Source organism: Oncorhynchus nerka, linkage group LG24, assembly GCF_034236695.1.
Source record: "Oncorhynchus nerka isolate Pitt River linkage group LG24, Oner_Uvic_2.0, whole genome shotgun sequence".
Classification (NCBI taxonomy): Eukaryota; Metazoa; Chordata; class Actinopteri; order Salmoniformes; family Salmonidae; genus Oncorhynchus; species Oncorhynchus nerka.
Window position 1 is genome coordinate 86,794,357 of NC_088419.1, and position 25,012 is coordinate 86,819,368.

A 25,012-nucleotide genomic window follows, 5' to 3' on the forward strand; every position below is an offset into this window, starting at 1 on the left:
ACTGATTTGATAGCAGGCCTATTGCTTGCCTTATAAATCAGACTATTATACCAATTATTGGTATACTATCAAACAAAGCACTGTAAAAACGTGGAAAGCTTACTTACAAGCCAGATTGTTGAATAAAAATACATTTTAACTTACTCTACGGGGTTGTATGTGCGTTAGGTCCTTCAGCTGGTCAGATTTTAGACAAAATATGCACAGGGAATTATTATTTACCCACTTTTTAGATCGCTGGTACTGCCGTTTAAAGGTCACCTGGGACATGTGCAAAACCATGTAAACGCCTGCATGACATCGGTAAGTATGCATACATTGGGTACAAGTACTTCTGTGCTTAGGTCATGAGCAATTAACTTGATTGTCACTCACAGAGACCAACATTTTGAAGTTGGTTTAATAATACTGTGGATATTTTTTTCTCAAATTTAGACCAGCTGAAGGACCAACCAGACAGACAACCAGCAAAGTAAGTTCAAGTCTATTTTGATTCCACATTTGTGACAGACAACGGTCGTTGTTTTGTTTTTCTCAATGTAATTGTGTTACAGCATCATCACAAATCGGGACAAGCCTACTGTATACTGCCTACCGATGGTGATTAGTCTTGTATACTGACTAGATGTAGGCTAGAGCCGCTAGACCTGAGCCCGACTCTCCTATGAGTACCTTGTTGTTCCTCTCCTGATGAGGCCTCATGAGATGATAGGAGATCCTGTCCCTGAGAGCCGCTATCCCCTACAGACATCATCATCAGGGAGGAAGGCATACCTTCAGATAGATCCCTGCATGGTTGCTAAGACCTTATACTAGTCTACTGTACTCTACAGTGATTAGATCAGATTAAGGGATCACAAACTGTAGCCACATGAGCCTCATGCTAGTTAGCCTGTGCCAGCCCTGCAGCGTTCTGTAACCTGGCTCCTCCCGCCCACTGCTTCAGTGACAGTAAAGGCACAATAGAGTTGAGCCAAAGCCCTACTGTAGAAGAGCTCTGCCTGTCCTTTGTATGTAAGACCAGAGGGCTAGCCTAACAACCAAACCCAGGTGGGTAGTCAACACACAGATCAAATTTGTCAAAACAGTGGTGTATGGTGTCTGAGTGGGATGAATCAAGGGATCATGGCAAAACAGAACAGTGGTGGTTGGTGCAGGTTGGTATTTAGGCATGGGGACATCGTCATTGTCACGCTGGCTATTACCAACGTAGGGAGATGTCACATTCCTGACTGAGTGAGAGCCTATAGTGTATTAAAACGGTCTTATTCAGGACTCAGCCAATGTGTGTTTGATTTGGTCATGCTCTTTACAGAGGCTTTGAAATGGAGGACCTGTTGCTAGGCAGTCTGCTCAGCGTTCTCTGTTTATCGCTGACAAACAATGTCCGCCTGCATCAGATATCACCTGGTTCCTTACCCTTTTGTGTGTATGCATAATGTCCTGACTTTGGTAGGGAGGGACACATTTGACATTTACAAGACAGAAGACCCAAACTCATCGTCAAATCAAATCAAAGTTTATTTGTCACGTGCGCTGAATACAACGGGTGTAGACCTTATAGTGAAATGCTAACTTACAGGCTCTAACCAACAGTGCAAAAAAAGTTATTAGGTAAGTAATAAATAAAAAAACAACAGTAAAAAGACAGTGAAAAATAACAGTAGCGAGGCTACATACAGTAGCGAGGCTATAACAGTAGCGAGGCTATATACCGGCACCTGTTATTCGGGCTGATTGAGGTAGTATGTACATATGGTTAAAGTGACTATGCATATATGATAAACAGAGAGTAGCAGTAGCATAAAAAGAGGGGTTGGCGGGTGGTGGGTGGTGGTACACAATGCAGATAGCCTGGTTAGCCAATGTGCGGGGGCACTGGTTGGTCGCTCCAATTGAGATAGTATGTACATTAATCTATAGTTAAAGTGACTATGCATATATGATAAACAGAGTAGCAGCAGTGTAAAAGAGGGGTTGGGGGGGGGTACACAATGTAAACAGTCCGGGTAGCCATTTGATTACCTGTTCAGGGGTCTTATGGTTTGGGGGTAAAAACTGTTGAGAAGCCTTTTTGTCCTAGACTTGGCACTCCGGTACCGCTTGCCATTCGGTAGTAGAGAGAGCAGTCTATGACTGGGGTGGCCGGGGTCTTTGACAATTTTTAGGGCCTTCCACTGACACCGCCTGGTGTAGAGGTCCTGGATGGCAGGCAGCTTAGCCCCAGTGATGTAACCTCTGTAGTGCCTTGCGGTCGGAGGCCGAGCAATTGCCATACCAGGCAGTGATGCAACCAGTCAGGATGCTCTCGATGTTGCACCTATATAACTTTTTGAGGATCTGAGGACCCATGCCAAATCTTTTTAGTTTCCTGCTGGGGAATAGGCTTTGTTGTGCCCTCTTCACAACTGTCTTGGTGTGTTTGGACCAATCTAGTTTGTTGTTGATGTGGACACCAAGGAACTTGAAGCTCTCAACCTGCTCCACTACAGCCCCGTCGATGAGAATGGGGGCGTGCTCGGTCCTCCTTTTCCTGTAGTCCACAATCATCTCCTTAGTCTTGGTTACATTGAGGGATAGGTTGTTATTCTGGCACCACCCGGCCAGGTCTCTGACCTCCTCCCTATCGGCTGTCTCGTCGTTATCAGTGATCAGGCCTACCACTGTTGTGTCGTCTGCAAACTTAATGATGGTGTTGGAGTCGTGCCTGGCCATGCAGTCGTGGGTGAACAGGAAGTACAGGAGGGGACTGAGCACACACCCATGAGGGGCTCCAGTGTTGTGGATCAGAGTGGCAGATGTGTTGCTACCTACCCTCACCACCTGGGGGCGGCCCGTCAAGAAGTCCAGGATCCAGTTGCAGAGGGAGGTGTTTAGTCCCAGGATCCTTCGCTTAGTGATGAACTTTGAGGATACTATGGTGTTGAAGGCTGAGCTGTAGTAAATGAATAGCATTCTCACATAGGTGTTCCTTTTGTCCAGGTGGGAAAGGGCAGTGTGGAGTGAAATAGAGATTGCATCATCTGTGGATCTGTTGGTGTGGGGTTTCTGGGATAATGGTGTTGATGTGAACCATTACCAGCCTTTCAAAGCACTTCATGGCTACGGACGTGAGTGCTACGGGTCTGTAGTCATTTAGGCAGGTTGCCTTCATGTTCTTGGGCACAGGGACTATGGTGTTCTGCTTGAAACATGTTGGTATTACAGACTCATTCAGGGACACTTTGAAAATGTCAGTGAAGACACCTGCCAGGATGCTCACAGCAAAACAAAACAAACCTGCCACACAATCATAATAGAGAACATGTATATTTAGAATTTCTTAGTTGAACTTAGTTTTTAACTATTTTCAAAGGTTTGAATGTGGTTTGAAATTAATAACCATATTCAATACCAATCAAAAGTTTGGACACACACATTACTCATTCAATGGTTTTTCTTTATTTGTACTATTTTCTACATCGTAGAATAATAGTGAAGACATTAAAACTATGAAATAACATATGTGGAATAATGTAGTAACCAAAAAAGTGTTAAACAAATGAAAATATATTTTAGATTCTTCAAAGTAGCCACCCTTTGCCTTTATGACAGCTTTGCACACTCTTATTCTCTCAACCAGCTTCATGAGGAATGATTTTATTAACAGTCTTGAAGGAGTTCCCACATATGCTGGACACTTGTTGGCTGTTTTTCCTTCACTCTGTGGTCCATCTCAATTGGGTTGAGGTTGGGTGTTTGTGGAGGCCAAGCCATCTGATGCAACACTCCATCACTCTCCTGGTCAAATAGTCTTTACACAGCCTGGAGGTGTGTTTTGGGTTATTGTCCTGTTGAAAAACAAATGATAGTTGCACTAAGTGCAAACCAGACGGGATGGTGTATCGCTGCAGAATGCTGTGGTAGCTATGCTGTTTAAGTGCATCTTGAATTCTAAATAAATCACAGACAGTGTCATCAGCAAAGCACCACACCTCCTCCTCCATGTTTCACGGTGGGAACCACACATGCGGACATCATCCGTTCACCTACTCTGTGTCTCACAAAGACACGGCGATTGGAACCAAAAATCTCTAATTTGGATGCATCAGATCAAAGGACAGATTTCCACCAATCTAATGTCCATTGCTCTTGTTTCTTGGCCCAATCAAGTCTCTTCTTATTATTGGCGTCTTGTAGTTGTGGTTTCTTTGCAGCAATTTGACTATGAAGGCCTGATTCATGCAGTCTCCTATGAACAGTTAATGTGTCATGCCCTGACCTTAGAGAGCCTTTTTAGGTCTCTCTTTTGGTTTGGTCAGGGTGGGATTTGGGTGGGCATTCTATGTTCTTTATTTCTTTGTTTCTGGCCGAGTGTGGTTCCCAATCAGAGGCAGCTGTCTATCATTGTCTCTGATTGGGGATCATACTTAGGCAGTCCTTATCCCTCATTATGTGTGGGATCTTGTTTTTTGTTTGTGTGCAGGTAGTTTGCAAAACGAAGCTGTTCGGTCGTTGTATTCTTTATTGTTTTGTCTTTTCTAAAGTTTCACTTCGTTAATAAATTATGTGGAACTCAAAGAACGCTGTGCCTTGGTCTCATCCTTCCGACGACACCCGTTACAGAAGATCCCACCACAAAAGACCAATCAGCGTTTCCTGGAGGAATGGACATGGGAGGAGATACTGGAAGGCAAGGGACCCTGCGCACAGGCTGATGAATATCGCCGTCCTAAGGAGGAGCTGGAAGCAGCAAAGCCGGAACGGCGACGCTACGAGGAGTTGGCTGAACTAGGTGTGCACGAGAGGCAGCCACATAACTTTTTGGGGGGTGGCACACGGGGAAATTGGCGGAGTCAGGTGATAGACCTGAGCCAACTCCCCGTGCTTGCCATGGGGAGAGAGTGACCGGGCAGGCACCGTGTTATGCGGTAAAGCGCACTGTGTCTCCAGTGCGCACTCATAGCCCAGTGCGCTATATTCCAGCTCCCCGCAACTGCCGGTCTACAGGGGGTATCCAGCCAGGACGAGTTGTGCTAGCTCTGCGCTCGAGACCTCCAGTGCGCCTCCGCGGTCCAGTGTATCCTGCGCCGGCTCTACGCAAGGTGTCTCCAATGCGCCTGCACAGCCCAGTGCGTCCTGTGTCAGCGCCTCGAACGTGCAGGGCTGAAGTGAGTATCCAGCCAGGACGGGTTGTGCCTGCTCCACGAACAAAGCCTCCAGTGATGATCCATGGCACAAAGCTTCCAGTGGTGATCCATGGCACGAAGCTTCCAGTGTTGAACCATGGCACAAAGCCTCCAGTGATGATCCATGGCACGAAGCCTCCAGTGATGATCCATGGCACGAAGCCTCCAGTGATGATCCATGGCACGAAGCCTCCAGTGATGATCAATGGCACGAAGCCTCCAGTGATGATCCATGGCACGAAGCCTCCAGTGATGATCCATGGCACGAAGCCTCCAGTGATGATCCATGGCACGAAGCCTCCTGTGATGATCCATGGCACGAAGCCTCCAGCGACGGTCTCCGGTCCGGAGCCCCCAGCGACGGTCTCCGGTCCGGGGCCCCCAGCGATGGTCTCCGGTCCGGAGCCCCCAGCGACGTTCTCAGGTCCGGGGCCCGCACCAGAGGCGCCACCAAAGTGGGGTGAGCCAGAGGTGGAGCGGGGTCTACGTCCCGCACCAGAGCCGCCACCGTGGATAGATGCCCAGCCAGACCCTCCCTCATAGGTTCAAGTTTTGCGGCCGGAGTCCTCACCTTTGGGGGGGACTGATTTGGGTGGGCATTCTATGTTCTTTATTTCTTTGTTTCTGACCGAGTGTGGTTCCCAATCAGAGGCAGCTGTAATTGATCTTCTTTATCTTCTGTATACCACTCCTACCTTGTGGCTCAAATGCATTAAGTGGGAAAGAAATTCCACAAATGAACTTTTAACAAGGCACACCTGTTAATTGAAATGCATTCCAGTTGATGCAAGCTGGTTGAGAGAATGCCAAGAGTGTGCAATGCTGTCATCAAGGCAAAGGGTAGCTACTTTGAAGAATCAACATTTTGGAATATATTTTGATATGTTTTTATATTTTTTGCGGTACTACATGATTCCATATGTGACATTTCATAGTTTTGATGTCTTCACTATTATTCTACAATGTAGAAAATAGTAAAAATAAAGAGAAGCCCTTGAATAAGTAGATGTGTTCAAATTTTTGACTGGTGCTGTGTATATATATATATGTATATACAGTGGGGCAAAAAAGTATTTAGTCAGCCACCAATTGTGCAAGTTCTCCCACTTAAAAAGATGAGAGAGGCCTGTAATTTTCATTATAGGTACACTTCAACTATGACAGACAAAATGAGGGGAAAAAATCCAGAAAATCACATTGTAGGATTTTTTATGAATTTACTTCTTTAAGAGGCTCCTCTGTCCTCCACTCGTTACCTGTATTAATGGCACCTGTTTGAACTTGTTATCAGTATACAAGACACCTGTCCACAACCTCAAACAGTCACACTCCAAACTCCACTATGGCCAACACCAAAGAGCTGTCAAAGGACACCAGAAACAAAATTGTAGACCTGCACCAGGCTGGGAAGACTGAATCTGCAATAGGTAAGCAGCTTGGTTTGAAGAAATCAACTGTGGTAGTAATTATTAGGAAATGGAAGACATACAAGACCACTGATAATCTCCCTCGATCTGGGGCTCCACGCAAGATCTCACCCCATGGGGTCAAAATGATCACAAGAACGGTGAGCAAAAATCCCAGAACCACACGGGGGGACCTAGTGAATGACCTGCAGAGAGCTGGGACCAAAGTAACAAAGTCTACCATCAGTAACACACTACGCCGCCAGGGACTCAAATCCTGCAGTGCCAGACGTGTCCCCCTGCTTAAGACAGTACATGTCCAGGCCCGTCTGAAGTTTGCTAGAGAGCATTTGGATGATCCAGAAGAAGATTGGGAGAATGTCATATGGTCAGATGAAACCAAAATAGAACTTTTTGGTAAAAACTCAACTCGTCGTGTTTGGAGGACAAAGAATGCTGAGTTGCATCCAAAGAACACCATACCTACTGTGAAGCATGGAGGTGGAAACATCATGCTTTGGGGCTGTTTTTCTGCAAAGGGACCAGGACGACTGATCTGTGTAAAGGAAAGAATGAATGGAGCCATGTATTGTGAGATTTTGAGTGAAAACCTCCTTCCATCAGCAAGGGCATTGAAGATGAAACGTGGCTGGGTCTTTCAGCATGACAATGATCCCAAACACACCGCCCGGGCAACGAAGGAGTGGCTTCGTAAGAAGCATTTCAAGGTCCTGGAGTGGCCTAGCCAGTCTCCAGATCTCAACCCCATAGAAAATCTTTGGAGGGAGTTGAAAGTCCGTGTTGCCCAGCAACAGCCCCAAAACATCACCGCTCTAGAGGTGATCTGCATGGAGGAATGGGCCAAAATACCAGCAACAGTGTGTGAAAACCTTGTGAAGACTTACAGAAGACGTTTGACCTCTGTCATTGCCAACAAAGGGTATCTAACAAAGTATTGAGAAACTTTTGTTGGTGACCAAATACTTATTTTCCACCATCATTTGCAAATAAATTCATAAAACATCCTACAATGTGATTTTCTGGATTCTTTTTTTCATTTTGTCTGTCATAGTTGAAGTGTACCTATGATGAAAATTACAGGCCTCTCATCTTTTTAAGTGGGAGAACTTGCACAATTGGTGGCTGACTAAATACTTTTTTGCCCCACTGTATATATATATACATATATATATATATATATATACACTCCTGAGGTGAGTGTCATTACTTGCAGATAACTTGTTTCCTTCGCCACCTTAAATATTCCCCTCACAGCAGATCAAAAGTACTGCTACAGCAGAGGACACTTTTCAAGTTGTGATGGAGGTGAATGAGGTTTCCTTGGCAGCACTTTGTCTCCCCAGAGAGAGGCTGAGAGCCAGTGGTGACATCACATGGGCTCAGTCAGGGAGGTGTGCTGACAACAGCTGAACAAGCCCAGCCAGCAGCCTCAGCTTGAATCAGTCTCAGACCCACTATAAACACTATTCACTTTCTCCTGCACACGCACACGCACACGCACGCGCACCTAATCCTATCCTACAGCCATAGGTTAAATTCCAACCCTCCCCCTCCTTGAAGTGTGTACTCGTTCACCCTCTGTGATTAATTAAAGGTTTGCAGTTTTACAATTTTATTTCACCTTTATTTAACCAGGTAGGCCAGTTGAGAACAAGTTCTCATTTACAACTGCGACCTGGCATTGATGTACCGTACATAGAGTCTTGTCTATCATATACCCAATGCTTTTTTAAATCTTCTAGGGAATGTGAACCTGCACTTTAGTGGAGAATTGGAATGTTACTTTAGACTGCCTGTAGCATAATCAAGCAACTCAGCTCCCCTCCTCTCTCTCCAGCAGCAACACCAGATCTCAGTGGCCCCCAAAAGGTTCAGTGGGGCTTCACATATGAGCCTTGACAAGAGCCGTATGAATATTTCAGCTATGTCTCGTTCTGGCACGTGGCAGGTGCTGATGGCTGTGCTGCTGGCATTTTCTGATTAAGACTTACTGCAGTGGAAGACATACCCTGATCTGAACACCAGGCACAGTGGTGGGCATTTAATCAATACATTCTGAGGTTGGTGGGCCTTTCGATCAAGTAGTAAGTCACTAAGTTAGTCACAAAGTTCTCATCTCTAGTGATAGCACGGTGCTGCTGTATCAATCACCCTTGCAGAGTATATTGCATTATGCAAAATGTTTTTTTCCAACTGGTAATATATATTTTTTTAAATTGCAAACATGGGACAATATATTGGGCTCCCGAGTGTTGCAGCGGTCTAGGGCACTGCATCTCAGTGCTAAAGGTGTCACTACAGTCCCTGGTTAGATTCCAGGCTGTATCACATCCGGCCGTGATTGGGAGTCCCATAGGGCGGCGCATAATTGCCCCAGCGTTGGCTGGGGTAGGCCGTCATTGTAAATAATAATTTGTTCTAATGCACTGAGATGCACTACCTCAGCGTTTCACAAATTCTGTCCGCGGGACCCCTGACACTACAAAGCAGATTCAAATGATCAAAGCTTGATGATGTTTTGAACCAGCTGTGCACCCCTTGGTGTCCGAAGGACCGAGTTTGAGAAACCTTTTCTACCGACTCCAGAAGAATCCTTTTTCAAATCATGCAAGAAAAATATTGCTTTTTATTTGGAATGGCAAACCAGATCAAGTTGAATTGGTATATTTATATAACGAACATGAGTTTGGAGGGTTAAAAATATGAACTATTAAGGCATTAAACCTCTCTCTTAAAGCCTTCATTATACCTAAATGATATCGAAATCCAAACTTGTTTTCCAGCAGGCTACTAAGAGAGGCACATCCAATGTTCAAAAGGGGTCTTTTTGTTGTTATACATCTTCTGATGAATTGACAATGGAACCGTTTTAAATGATCCCCCCTTTTAAATGAAGCCACATAGATTTGGTTACAAGTCCAATGCCATCCTCCAGAAGAGGCTAAACAAATATTAGAGCAAATTATAAGGCTAAAAAAAGTATAAGTAAGGTATATTGTATATGAATTGTAAATAAAGACTGTAAAATTATGTAACACAAGCAATTAACAAAGGTCTATAGAGAGGTATGTTTAATGCAAAAGTATAACCAACTCATTGCAGTTCAGCCACAAAAATGGAAGAGGCAATTACTCAAAAGAGAAAGGAATGTATTGGTTTGCCTGCCTCCAATGAAAAACCATGCATGGATTAAAATGACTAGTAGAAATCATTCAATGTTTCAGTTTAACTCAAGTTTGAGAGGTTTGGGAACTAAGATAATTGGGAACAGATTTTTGATGTCCCAATACTGTAGCATTGGGTTTATGAATTGATATACAAAACAACAATTGATGCATCAATTCATTATTTTCAATTTAAACTATTATATACAATTCTCACCACAGAAATAATTCTCAATATATGGGGCATTGAACAGTAAGCCCTGTGCAGACTGCCACAAGGAAACAGATCATCTTTTTTGATACAGTCCTTCAGTGGTTCACTTTTACAATTTAGTAGTCACTTTTCCAGAGTGACTGCATGGATTTTTGTTTGGATGAATTGAACCCACAACCCTTGCATTGCAAGCTCCATTCTCTTCCAACTGAGCCACACAGGACAACGCATGGTATTTTGGAGTCAGGTCCAGGAGTGGTTGTGAAGTCATAACGTCTGTGTTCAGATGGACTGACAAACAGCACTGTTAGGAGATCTGAAAAACCTTGATCAATTAATGGGAAATATGATTATACTCTTGGGTAAAATATACATTTTTAGGGCAATCTTGGTAGAATTGGTACAAATAGAGAGGTTCACGACCCTCGTAAGAATCCACAGTTAAATACAAGGATGTATTGCAAAAGGAAATTGTAAAAGGGTAGTGTACTATGAAAGATGGGTTAGTCTGTGGACATCTAAGGGTTGGAATTAAGATCAGAGTGTACTGTATATGTGCTCGAAGATAAATGTTAGTTTACTCCAATCAGGGGAGGGGTGGTAGGGTTAGGAAAAAAATAGGGGGAATGTAATGTTAAATGACCAGAATGAGCTAATGTATTCTAGAACTGGGGTCTAGGTTTTTTTTAAACTGGTTTGTGCCTGGTTTAATGGAATGGAATATGAGAATGGTGTCATAAGAGCCAAGTCACATGGTGTTCTGATAACGAACTGATAAACTGTGACAAACTCTCTCACTCATGACTAACGCACCGTATGACCTTGACGAATGTGAGGGCGAATGTGAGGCAGTGGGATTGTGTATCTTTCTCTGTTCATTGCTCCAGAGTAGGAATGACATCATTTTTTCTGTGTTCAAATTGTGTTTGCTGAAAGGGTCCAGAGGGTCAGAGAGATAAATATTATAGTGCAAGAGGTGCTGCCAGGTCATATAGATTTTTCTCAATTGTATAGTACCTTATGTCAACTTTGAACCCAAAATATCTGACAGGTGGAAGTTTTACATAGGACTCTAGGCCATTGAAGCACTGTACCATTAAAGTTAATAGACCCAAACTGAAAACATTGTGTCCACTTCACTGAGCCAAAGTCTTGTCGAAAACTATTGATTTTAGACGAAATAACCATTTACCATTTTGTAGACATAATAATCAATCAATAAAATAAATGATTGAACATTACAGTTCATCCTATCCTATTTTCCGCCCTGGTGATTCAATCAACAGCGACACAATTCGAATGTGTCTATTAACTGACTAGTGAAACTGTCCGTGGCGCAATGGTGTCTGTTGCTCCATCAACGTGGTCATTAATTTAACAGTGTCCATTTTAATGGTGTAGCTGTTAAACCATTATGGCTGTCACAGAAGTCTCAGACTCTTCTTCCGTCCACTTTTATATTTAGTGAAATATTTCAGATATTTTATTCATATTTTTACTATTTAATAAGTAAAGCTCTATCTTCTATAGTCCTAAAAGTCGTGTCAAAAGTCAGTGTGACTGAGTGCCCTGATGACAGTATGATGACAGATACCAGTTTGTTCCTGAATCGAGTGTTCCTCTTTCATAGCTGGTTCTTTGTTATGGAACCTCCCTTCCTTTCCACTGAACTAAATATTATAGTTCCAAGCAAGGCTGGTCTTTCAGGTTTCTGTTTAAATAAAATCATCCTCACCATGCACATTCCTTATTTTCTTCAGTGCTCAGTTGGAACGAACGGTCTTCCAAGCTCATACATCTCTAAGCTCACAATCAATTTGTATGCCTAATAATGACTGTATTAACATTTACCAAGCATCTCACTTACCAGTGAAGCTGGAGTGGAGTGTGCATTCCTCACTGCCTGAGTGACTGAGAGGTGAATGGGTTTTTACAGAGGAACTAAAAGTGGAACTGTGAGGGGGGGGGGGGGGGGGTCAAGACCTCCCCTTATCCCCCTGACCTGAGATACTGTGTAGACTATCAGCCTGCTACACTAGTCCTCCATTTACCTAGAGTCAGAACTTATATGGTCTTTCCCAGGAATTGGGTAAAGTTTATTGACAAATCTATAGATGACTTAGGACATAGTAATAGTCCATTGTGATTGGTAGCAGGGGTCCGAGTGGGCGTGAGCAGCATGAGAAGCCCAGTAGTCATGTGAGTAGCATGGGGACACAGGCTAAAGATAAACAATCCCTGATTTGTCTGTTGATACTATAACTACTGTGACCTGAAGGGTATAGTACAAAGCAGGATTAAGGAGTTAGCCAGATAACTAGCCTAAATATTGTGATGTAACTTTACATTTTCTCGAAAGATAAGCTTGAAATGGGCATTCTCTAATTGACTCAACAACCAAAAACACATATAAGTTTTGCTTTCTTAATGAACCGGAAAATCCACAATTATTTCTGGCTATGTATCAAAGTTAGCTTGCTAAATTATTGATCCGAAGGAGTATTCCACATTTGTTGTGTTACAGCCTGAATTGATAAAAAAAAAAATCTCACCCAATACCCCATAATGATTAAGGAATTCTTGTTGTCGTTGAGAAATATGCACATTTATTGTGAATGAAATACAGAAATATCTCATTTACATTAGTTTTCACACCCCTGAGTTAATACATGTTAAAATCCCCTTTAGCAGCGATTACAGCTGTGAGTCTTTCTGGGTGAGTGCTCTAAGAGCTTTGCACACTTGGATTGTACAATATTTGCCAATTTATTATTTTCTAAATTCTTCAAGCTCTGTCAAATTGGTTGTTGATCATTGCTAGACAACCATTTTCAAGTCTTGCCATGAATTTTCAAGCAGATGTAGGTTAACTTGGAAAGCAACTCCAGTGTAGATTTGGCTTTGTAATTTAGGTTGACCTGCTGAAATGTGAATTAATTTCCCAGTATCTGGTGGAGAGCAGACTGAAGCAGGTTTTCCTTTAAGATATTGCCTGTGCTTAGCTCCATTCCGTTTTTTGAATCCTGAAATACTCCCTAGTTCGTAACGATTACAAGCATACCCGTAAGATGATGCAGCCACCACTATGCTTGAAAATGTTGAGAGTGGTACTCAATAATGTGTTGGATTTGCCCCAAACATAACGCTTGGTATGCAGGACATAAAATGTATTGCTTTGTCACAGTTTTTGCAGTATTATTTTAGTGCCTTGTTGCAGGATGCATGTTGTGGAATATTTCTTTCTGTACTTGCTACCTTCTTTTCACTCTGTCAATTAGATTAATATTGTGGAGCAACTACAATGTTGCTGATCCATCCTCAGTTTTCTCATATCACAGCCATTAAACTCTGAACTGTTTTAAAGTCACCATTGGCCTCATCATGATGAAATCCCTGAGAGGTTTCCTTCCTCTCCGGCAACTGAGGTAGGATGGACGCCTGTATCTCTGTAGTGACTGGGTTTATTGATACACCATCCAAAGTGTAATTAATAACTTCACCATATTCAAAGGGACATTCAGTGTCAACTTTTCTTTTGAACCCTGTTCTTTGCGAGACATTGGAAAACCTCCCTGGTATTTGTGGTTAAATCTGTGTCTGGAATTCACTGCTCGACTAAGGGACCGTATAAGTAATTGTATGCATGGGGTACAGAGATTAGGTATTCATTCAAAAATCATGTTAAACAATTCTATTGCACACAGAGTGAGTCCATGAAACTTATTATGTGACTTGTTAAGAAAATATTTTCTCCTGAACTTATTTAGGCTTGCCATAACAAAGGGTTATTAAATAAGCATTTTACTACACTCTCAATAACATCTGCTAAACATGTGTATGTGACCAATACAATTTGATTTGATTTTATATACTTATTGACTCTTCAGCTTTTCATTTTTTATTAATATGTAAAAATTAAAATTAAACATATTTTCACTTTGACATTTTGGGGTATTGTGTGTAGGCCAGTGACAAAAAACATCTCAATTTAATCCATTTTAAATTCAGGCTGTAACACAACAAAATGTGGGAAAAGTCAAGGGGTGTGAATACTTTCTGAAGCTAGATTTGCCCAGGCTTTTCTGAAATTACTTCAGTTCGCTTCACATTCCAGCTCAGGCTTCATCCGTACTACAACTGTGGATATTGCTCCTTCGCCTGCCGCTAACCTAACTCTAGCAGGCTTGTAACTGCGCGTGGCTAGTCGAACGCCGAGCTCTTCATTGAGAAAATGCTGAAATAAGAATGTGCTTTTGTGTTCTTATCAACGCACACAGCACCCGTTTCCCTAATTCTATCGATAAAATAATTGTATAACGTCATATGAAAGTTTTACGGTGCGCGAACTTTCAAATAGATTCTGTCACTGCTAAATATGTAATGCGATTAAAAAAAATAAAAAATAAACATTGATTAATAAAATATTTAATCGGTCGTCTTCCTCAAATGAAGGGGATGATGAAGCAATGTTTGCGAGAGTGAGGGAATCTGATTTCATTGGTTCTCAACTCGCAGCTCAGATACTTCATTCAGGATAAATGTAGTTAACCTTGAGTAGCCTACCCCGGAGCAGGGCAGTTCTGAAGCATTCATAGCCATATAAATTAACCTGACTAAAAGGTGAGCCACTTTCATGGTACCGGTTATCCAGAGTTGGATCTCGGTTGACCAAAGTTACCTCGCTAACTCCTCAAACCACTCTGCTAGTACACCCCTCAAGTCTGCCTCCACTCTTTCTTTACCTTTAAGGCTGATGCGAGGCCCCAGTTACCCCCGATGCACCCAGCCGGGTGCAAGACATGAGTGTTAGGCCTCTTTAGAGGTACACAGAGTCCCTTTACGTTTGTGCCTCCATCTCTGTCTTCTCTCTCTAATGGGCGTAAGCCAAAAGGGCAAACACACACACACACACACAAAGTTGATGTTCTATTTGGCTCACACAATTCAGCTAAATCCCTGTTCTTTTTTTGTTGTTGGTACACTTACACTCATTTTGGTAAAAGCTTCAGTAAGTGGTGCTTAATTCTACTATGCACCAGTAATTTGGCTCTCTATCTCAGTAATCGCCATGACGACCAGACATTTTAATGCCTCACTCAAATGTAGGTGCTTATATTAACATAAGAGCAGACGTGTCGTCATTAGATGAATTAAAAGTAGCCAATTTGCATGCTCTCTTTCCTCTACCTCAATCCCCCCAATGGGCAAAAACGGGTTGAATTGGTGTTGTTTCCATGTAATTTCAACAAAAACATGAAATATGATGGCGTTGAAACAACGGGGGAAACTGATTGGATTTAAAAAAAAGTTATTAACGTAGGGGAATTTCACATTTTTTCACCCAACTTAATACCTAAATCCCATGACATGGTGAAATGTTTGGTTGATTTCACACTGAATTCACGTTAGTTGACAACTAACCAAAATTAAATGAAAACTACACATTGAAATGATATCTGTGCCCAATGTCTCTTCTCATCTCCCCTTTCTCCAAGCTCTCTCTCTCTGGCCATAGCTCCCTGCCTATTTTCTTTTAAAGTAGTGGTTATTTGGCTATGGTCTACGAGCAAATGGTCCTCACTGCAAATGAACAGGTTTTCTAAAAGGCTTCCCATGGTTCTAACGTGCCATGTCCCCTTGAGGTCAGGGGTCATATCCACAAAGCAGCTCAGAATAGAACATTGGTCATTCAACAGTGTCTCTTAAACTTTTGACGATTATTTCACAAGGCCAATTTCACACGATATGCCTAAATAGCCTACTTACAACCACTAAGCTAATAAAACCTATAACCTTTTACTGCAGTGGACTATATCAGGGTCACACAGAGTGTTTCTTGGTAGTCATAAATATGGTCAAGTCATTTGACTGCAGGAAAGAGCTTACTTAATTTACATCATGTTATTTCAAGTTAACCCTTTGGAGCTAAATATCACATTATTTAAAAAAATATTCCTAAATTGGAAATACATATAAGTTGGGCATCTTTATTAACTTTTGATTGTGATCGTTAAAAATGATAAACCTATGAAACATTTTTTTTTGCAACATTATCGCAAGTGGCTTGATGCCTAGCTGCTGTGCCAAAGCTAGTTAGAGCTGCTGAGGAGTGAAGAGGAGTGTGCTAATGTAGTGCTAATAGTAAACATATTAATCTTTTGACAATCACTTGTAGTATGTTGCTGGCTTCAAATGCTTGTTGGAAACTGCTTCTACACCTGCATTGCTTGAAATCAGGTTTTAGGCTGCGTTTCTGTACAGCACTTTGTGACATCAGCTGATGTAAGAAGGGCTTAATAAATACATTTGATTGAACTGGGAAGTCCGACATGATTGTGTTCAAACAATGATCTCTATAAACCCTGGATTGCTTATAGTATGTATTGGCAGTGCTTGACTTGGACTGAAATAGTTGCTGGTACTGTTTATATTTAGGTGTATATGCAATTTTTTGTGCACGGGAGGTACAAAAGGCATATTTTTTTTGTATATATTTTTTATTTAACATTTATTTAACTAGGCACGTCAGTTAAGAATAAATTGTTATTTACAATGACGCTCTACCAAAAGGCAAAAGGCCTGCCGAGGATGGGATTAAAAATGATGGGATTAAAAATACAAATAAATTAAATAAAAATATAGGACAAAACACACATCACGACAAGCGAGACAACACAACACTACAGGCAGCCTAGTGGGTAGAGTGTTGGACCAGTAAGCGAAAGGTTGCAAGATCTAATCCCCAAGCTGACAAAATTAAAAAATCTGTCGTTCTGCCCCTGAAAAAGGCAGTTAACCCACTGTTCCTAGACCGTCATTGGAAATAAGAAATTGTTCTTAACTGACTTGCCTGGTTAAATAAAGGTAACATAAAGAGAGACCTAAGGCAACAACATAGCGAGGCAGCAACACATGACAACACATAAGAATATGCAAGGAAGAATGTGGTAAAAATGTGCCTGTTTGTAAGGGGTTCAGAAATGTTGCCCATTTTTTTTGTTACAGGCAAAATACCGTAACAAAAAAGCAGTATGTGAGGAACAGGAGCTCAAGCAGTAGAACATTTGAGGTGCCGGTACTTAGCTCCAGTGAGCTCCTACCCAATTCAAGCACTGTGTATTGGCCATTGAGAGACTTTGAAGCCACTGGTTGGCCATATTGGCACTCCCAAAAAGGAGCAGTCCTCGAAAGGAATGGATGGAATTCAACAGTATTTCAATTAAATGTTTCAAGGACATAATTACATGTATTTGGCTAACAATATAATTGAAAAGTATGCATTAATGTGTATGTAATATAAATGTGGAAAAAAACAAATGTAGATATTAATAAAAGGATTTGTATAGCTTCCAAAATATGTTTTATAATGGTGGAGGAGTTCCAAGATGGAGGCACAGTGGTTTCAATACAGTGCCCCCAATCAGTCATGAATTAGGGTTGAACCCCCCCCCCCAGAGATGTCCCACTTTTGTTTTAACCCTAAACGGGCACACCTGATTCAATTAGTCAAAGGCTTTATGATTAGTTAACTAATTTAATCAGGTGTTCCAGTTTAGGGTTAATACCAAAATTAGAAATGTTTGGGGGGGTCTAGGAGTGGGTTGGGAAACCCTGAGTTTGTATATAAATCAATGTGTTAAAGTGCTTTTGGAGTCGGAGAAATTATTAAAACAATACGATTTTAGCTAGCTTGATAAGCTTGTGTAACATTGCTAATAATACAGTTTGCTAGCTTGCTTAACGATCACAATTTGGTCATACTAGCTATATTATCCATATTGAAAGCCTAAAGGTCATAGTTGTCAAACTGATTTGTTGTCATCTTTTGGTTGAAAAGGTCTGAAACTCTACAACTTGGGTAATAACCTTTTCTCTGAGTCTCCAACTTGCAATTCCAACTTGAACGGTCATTCAAGTGAAGTTTCCCATTAGGAACTAGGAGCGTCCAAAAGCTCTGATAGCATGTGAATGTGGCATATTTCATAGTATTCCCTTAAAGAGTGACTGTCCCCTAAAAAGCAACTTGTTTTGAAAAAGTGATGATGGGGAAGCTGCTCTGAAAATATAGTTTACCAAGCTACCAATTACTTCACACTGAAAGAAGTTAATCTACACTAAAGCTACTATTAAGAAAAAATGAAGTTTACTTAACTAAAGTTACTTTGAAATAGTACTGTAGTTCACTATCCAAACTACTTTGTTAATAATTATCCAATCTAAATCTGAAATGCTATAGAATACAAATCGCAAGAACATATCACTCTGTTGTCAGATGTTAACCGAATGTGTAATTTATCCTATTAAACACAATACCTATGTTTCAAATGAGAATTAAACAGGTCTGATGACAAAAAAGAAAGGAAATGATTGCCTACTTCACCCATATATATATATATTTTTTCCCCCCAAAAAAGTAGTGTGTAGTTCCAGTAGCTAGCTACACCGCTGCATGGCAAAAAACAACATTAAATACTGAAAACACGACCAAGATTGGAATTTAGTTAAACTACCACAAAGCTCCTGCAAAATGTAGTTTCATTACTAGTTGAACTACATGTAGTTCACTACTGGGTTTATTTCAATCCTGTCCACATCTGGCAGCACCTAAGTCATCATTCATTCAGAGCACAGTTGCATGTGACCAGATCGTAATGCACAGAGTCAATTTGGTTTGACATTCGATATCCTTATGGGGCTCGTTAGGGACCATCAGTAAATTACACAATGTACAGGGGACAATATTTTAAAATGTCAATAGCTCCACATTTCAATGACTTAAAAACCTCAAGCCAACTATAAATTGTAGAAATTCATATACAAATATTGAAAGCATTTAATCAGACAACTAAAAGATGTGCAACATGAAAATATTGTAATTGATTGACATCCCTAACTAACCCCATATGCAATCCAATGTTAGACCAACTTTACCCCCCTATTATCATAACCTGTTATGTAAACAAACCATCTGTGCTGACAAATCATCACTATCACAAAACCGGCCTTAGCGTTCCTCCCGGGCAAGAACCGGGTGCCTTTTTTGGCCGACAGCTGAAAACAAAAGTGACATAGGTTAAGCACGTGGAGTAATGAAAAGGATTCTGTGTTTTTACATGCAAAAGTGACATAGGTTAAGCACGTGGAGTAATGGATTCTGTGTTTTTACATGTAAAAGTGACATAGGTTAAGCACGTGGAGTAATGGATTCTGTGTTTTTACATGTAAAAGTGACATAGGTTAAGCACGTGGAGTAATGAAAAGGATTCTGTGTTTTTACATGTAAAAGTGACATAGGTTAAGCACGTGGAGTAATGGATTCTGTGTTTTTACATGTAAAAGTGACATAGGTTAAGCACGTGGAGTAATGGATTCTGTGTTTTTACATGTAAAAGTGACATAGGTTAAGCACGTGGAGTAATGGATTCTGTGTTTTTACATGTAAAAGTGACATAGGTTAAGCACGTGGAGTAATGGATTCTGTGTTTTTACATGTAAAAGTGACATAGGTTAAGCACGTGGAGTAATGGATTCTGTGTTTTTACATGTAAAAGTGACATAGGTTAAGCACGTGGAGTAATGGATTCTGTGTTTTTACATGTAAAAGTGACATAGGTTAAGCATGTGGAGTAATGAAAAGGATTCTGTGTTTTTACATGTAAAAGTGACATAGGTTAAGGACGTGGAGTAAAGGATTCTGTGTTTTTACATGTAAAAGTGACATAGGTTAAGCACGTGGAGTAATGGATTCTGTGTTTTTACATGTAAAAGTGACATAGGTTAAGCACGTGGAGTAATGGATTCTGTGTTTTTACATGTAAAAGTGACATAGGTTAAGCACGTGGAGTAAAGGATTCTGTGTTTTTACATGTAAAAGTGACATAGGTTAAGCACGTGGAGTAATGGATTCTGAGTTTTTACATGTAAAAGTGACATAGGTTAAGCACGTGGAGTAATGGATTCTGTGTTTTTACATGTAAAAGTGACATAGGTTAAGCACGTGGAGTAATGGATTCTGTGTTTTTACATGTAAAAGTGACAAAGGTTAAGCACGTGGAGTAATGGATTCTGTGTTTTTACATGTAAAAGTGACATAGGTTAAGCACGTGGAGTAATGGATTCTGTGTTTTTACATGTAAAAGTGACATAGGTTAAGCACGTGGAGTAATGGATTCTGTGTTTTTACATGTAAAAGTGACATAGGTTAAGCACGTGGAGTAATGGATTCTGTGTTTTTACATGTAAAAGTGACATAGGTTAAGCACGTGGAGTAATGAAAAGGATTCTGTGTTTTTACATGTAAAAGTGACATAGGTTAAGCACGTGGAGTAATGGATTCTGTGTTTTTACATGTAAAAGTGACATAGGTTAAGCACGTGGAGTAATGGATTCTGTGTTTTTACATGTAAAAGTGACATAGGTTAAGCACGTGGAGTAATGGATTCTGTGTTTTTACATGTAAAAGTGACATAGGTTAAGCACGTGGAGTAATGGATTCTGTGTTTTTACATGTAAAAGTGACATAGGTTAAGCACGTGGAGTAATGGATTCTGTGTTTTACATGTAAAAGTGACATAGGTTAAGCACGTGGAGTAATGGATTCTGTGTTTTTACATGTAAAAGTGACATAGGTTAAGCACGTGGAGTAATGGATTCTGTGTTTTTACATGTAAAAGTGACATAGGTTAAGCACGTGGAGTAATGGATTCTGTGTTTTTACATGTAAAAGTGACATAGGTTAAGCACGTGGAGTAATGGATTCTGTGTTTTTACATGTAAAAGTGACATAGGTTAAGCATGTGGAGTAATGAAAATGTGGAGTAATGAAAAGGATTCTGTGTTTTTACATGTAAAAGTGACATAGGTTAAGCACGTGGAGTAATGGATTCTGTGTTTTTACATGTAAAAGTGACATAGGTTAAGCACGTGGAGTAATGGATTCTGTGTTTTTACATGTAAAAGTGACATAGGTTAAGCACGTGGAGTAATGGATTCTGTGTTTTTACATGTAAAAGTGACATAGGTTAAGCACGTGGAGTAATGGATTCTGAGTTTTTACATGTAAAAGTGACATAGGTTAAGCACGTGGAGTAATGGATTCTGTGTTTTTACATGTAAAAGTGACATAGGTTAAGCACGTGGAGTAATGGATTCTGTGTTTTTACATGTAAAAGTGACATAGGTTAAGCACGTGGAGTAATGGATTCTGTGTTTTTACATGTAAAAGTGACATAGGTTAAGCACGTGGAGTAATGGATTCTGTGTTTTTACATGTAAAAGTGGAGTAATGGATTCTGTGTTTTTACATGTAAAAGTGACATAGGTTAAGCACGTGGAGTAATGGATTCTGTGTTTTTACATGTAAAAGTGACATAGGTTAAGCACGTGGAGTAATGAAAATGATTCTGTGTTTTTACATGTAAAAGTGACATAGGTTAAGCACGTGGAGTAATGAAAAGGATTCTGTGTTTTTACATGTAAAAGTGACATAGGTTAAGCACGTGGAGTAATGGATTCTGTGTTTTTACATGTAAAAGTGACATAGGTTAAGCACGTGGAGTAATGGATTCTGTGTTTTTACATGTAAAAGTGACATAGGTTAAGCACGTGGAGTAATGGATTCTGTGTTTTTACATGTAAAAGTGACATAGGTTAAGCACGTGGAGTAATGGATTCTGTGTTTTTACATGTAAAAGTGACATAGGTTAAGCACGTGGAGTAATGGATTCTGTGTTTTTACATGTAAAAGTGACATAGGTTAAGCACGTGGAGTAAAGGATTCTGTGTTTTTACATGTAAAAGTGACATAGGTTAAGCACGTGGAGTAATGGATTCTGAGTTTTTACATGTAAAAGTGACATAGGTTAAGCACGTGGAGTAATGGATTCTGTGTTTTTACATGTAAAAGTGACATAGGTTAAGCACGTGGAGTAATGGATTCTGAGTTTTACATGTAAAAGTGACATAGGTTAAGCACGTGGAGTAATGGATTCTGTGTTTTTACATGTAAAAGTGACATAGGTTAAGCACGTGGAGTAATGGATTCTGTGTTTTTACATGTAAAAGTGACATAGGTTAAGCACGTGGAGTAATGGATTCTGTGTTTTTACATGTAAAAGTGACATAGGTTAAGCACGTGGAGTAATGGATTCTGTGTTTTTACATGTAAAAGTGACATAGGTTAAGCACGTGGAGTAATGGATTCTGTGTTTTTACATGTAAAAGTGACATAGGTTAAGCACGTGGAGTAATGAAAATGATTCTGTGTCTTTACATGTAAAAGTGACATAGGTTAAGCACGTGGAGTAATGAAAAGGATTCTGTGTTTTTACATGTAAAAGTGACATAGGTTAAGCACGTGGAGTAATGGATTCTGTGTTTTTACATGTAAAAGTGACATAGGTTAAGCACGTGGAGTAATGGATTCTGTGTTTTTACATGTAAAAGTGACATAGGTTAAGCACGTGGAGTAAAGGATTCTGTGTTTTTACATGTAAAAGTGACATAGGTTAAGCACGTGGAGTAATGGATTCTGTGTTTTTACATGTAAAAGTGACATAGGTTAAGCACGTGGAGTAATGAAAAGGATTCTGTGTTTTTACATGTAAAAGTGACATAGGTTAACCTGTTGCTTCTACCCGGGACGCTTGCGTCCCAACTAGAGCTCTGGAAATGCAAATGCGCTACGCTAAATGCTAATAGTATTAGTTAAAACTCAAAAGTTCATTAAAATACACATGCAGGGTATCGAATTAAAGCTACACTCGTTGTGAATCCAGGCAACAAGTCAGATTTTTAAAATGCTTTTCGGCGAAAGCATGAGAAGCTATTATCTGATAGCATGCAACACCCCAAAAGACCCACAGGGGACGTAAACAAAATAATTAGCATTTCAGCGTTACACAAACCGCACAATAAAATAGAAAACATTCATTACCTTTCACCATCTTCTTTGTTGGCACTCCTAGATGTCCCATAAACACTATTTGGGTCTTTATTTCGAATAAATCGGTCCATATAAAGCCTAGATATCGTTATATGTAGACTGTGTGATAAACGAAAAAAACATTGTTTCAAAACGTAACGTCATTTTTTAAAATTCAAAAAGTCGACGATAAACTTTCACAAAACACTTCGAAATACGTTTGTAATGCAACTTTAGGTATTAGTAAACGTTAATAAGCGATAAAATTCATCAGGAGGCGATGTAAAGATTATTAGCTGTCCGTCTGGAAAAATGTCCGGCTAGAAACTCAACGAAAATATCCGGTCCTAGACCAGATTAGATACGGTGTCCTGTATGTGTTTGACCAAAAAAACTCGAAGGGAAATGACAAGACTCTAGACACCCTGTGGAAGCTGTAGGTACTGCAACCTCAGTCAATTAATTGTGGTTCACGTTTATCAATGGGTTCAAGTAGCGCATGGATATATTTTCCCCATTTTCAGTGATCAGTTTTTCCTGTGCTTTTCGATGTAAATGCCGTTCTGGTAAAGCCACAGCAGTGATTTAACCAGTTTTTTAAACGTCTGAGTGTTTTCTATCCACACAGACTAAGCAAATGCATATACTATATTCCTGGCATGAGTAGCAGGGCGCTGAAATGTTGCGCGATTTTTAACAGAATGTTCAAAAAGTAGAGGGTCGACTGAAGAGGTTAAGCACGTGGAGTAATGGATTCTGTGTTTTTACATGTAAAAGTGACATAGGTTAAGCACGTGGAGTAATGGATTCTGTGTTTTTACATGTAAAAGTGACATAGGTTAAGCACGTGGAGTAATGAAAAGGATTCTGTGTTTTTACATGTAAAAGTGACATAGGTTAAGCACGTGGAGTAATGGATTCTGTGTTTTTACATGTAAAAGTGACATAGGTTAAGCACGTGGAGTAATGGATTCTGTGTTTTTACATGTAAAAGTGACATAGGTTAAGCACGTGGAGTAATGGATTCTGTGTTTTTACATGTAAAAGTGACATAGGTTAAGCACGTGGAGTAATGGATTCTGTGTTTTTACATGTAAAAGTGACATAGGTTAAGCACGTGGAGTAAAGGATTCTGTGTTTTTACATGTAAAAGTGACATAGGTTAAGCACGTGGAGTAATGGATTCTGTGTTTTTACATGTAAAAGTGACATAGGTTAAGCACGTGGAGTAATGAAAAGGATTCTGTGTTTTTACATGTAAAAGTGACATAGGTTAAGCACGTGGAGTAAAGGATTCTGTGTTTTTACATGTAAAAGTGACATAGGTTAAGCACGTGGAGTAATGGATTCTGTGTTTTTACATGTAAAAGTGACATAGGTTAAGCACGTGGAGTAATGGATTCTGTGTTTTTACATGTAAAAGTGACATAGGTTAAGCACGTGGAGTAAAGGATTCTGTGTTTTTACATGTAAAAGTGACATAGGTTAAGCACGTGGAGTAATGGATTCTGTGTTTTTACATGTAAAAGTGACATAGGTTAAGCACGTGGAGTAATGGATTCTGTGTTTTTACATGTAAAAGTGACATAGGTTAAGCACGTGGAGTAATGGATTCTGTGTTTTTACATGTAAAAGTGACATAGGTTAAGCACGTGGAGTAATGGATTCTGTGTTTTTACATGTAAAAGTGACATAGGTTAAGCACGTGGAGTAATGGATTCTGTGTTTTTACATGTAAAAGTGACATAGGTTAAGCACGTGGAGTAATGAAAAGGATTCTGTGTTTTTACATGTAAAAGTGACATAGGTTAAGCACGTGGAGTAATGGATTCTGTGTTTTTACATGTAAAAGTGACATAGGTTAAGCACGTGGAGTAATGGATTCTGTGTTTTTACATGTAAAAGTGACATAGGTTAAGCACGTGGAGTAATGGATTCTGTGTTTTTACATGTAAAAGTGACATAGGTTAAGCACGTGGAGTAATGGATTCTGTGTTTTTACATGTAAAAGTGACATAGGTTAACCTGTTGCTTCTACCCGGGACGCTTGCGTCCCAACTAGAGCTCTGGAAATGCAAATGCGCTACGCTAAATGCTAATAGTATTAGTTAAAACTC

At 40.2% G+C, this 25,012-nt stretch overlaps 1 protein-coding gene across 1 annotated transcript in view; it reads right to left on the minus strand.

Moving 5' to 3' along the window:
- ivns1abpa (influenza virus NS1A binding protein a) overlaps nt 1-11,900 on the minus strand; it is a 50,341-nt gene extending 38,441 nt beyond the window's left edge. The window contains exon 1 of the mRNA XM_029633287.2: nt 11,841-11,900. The gene's annotated coding sequence lies outside the window, so the exon portion shown is untranslated. The remainder of the gene's footprint in view (nt 1-11,840) is intronic.
- Between the last annotated feature and the right edge of the window lie 13,112 nt (nt 11,901-25,012).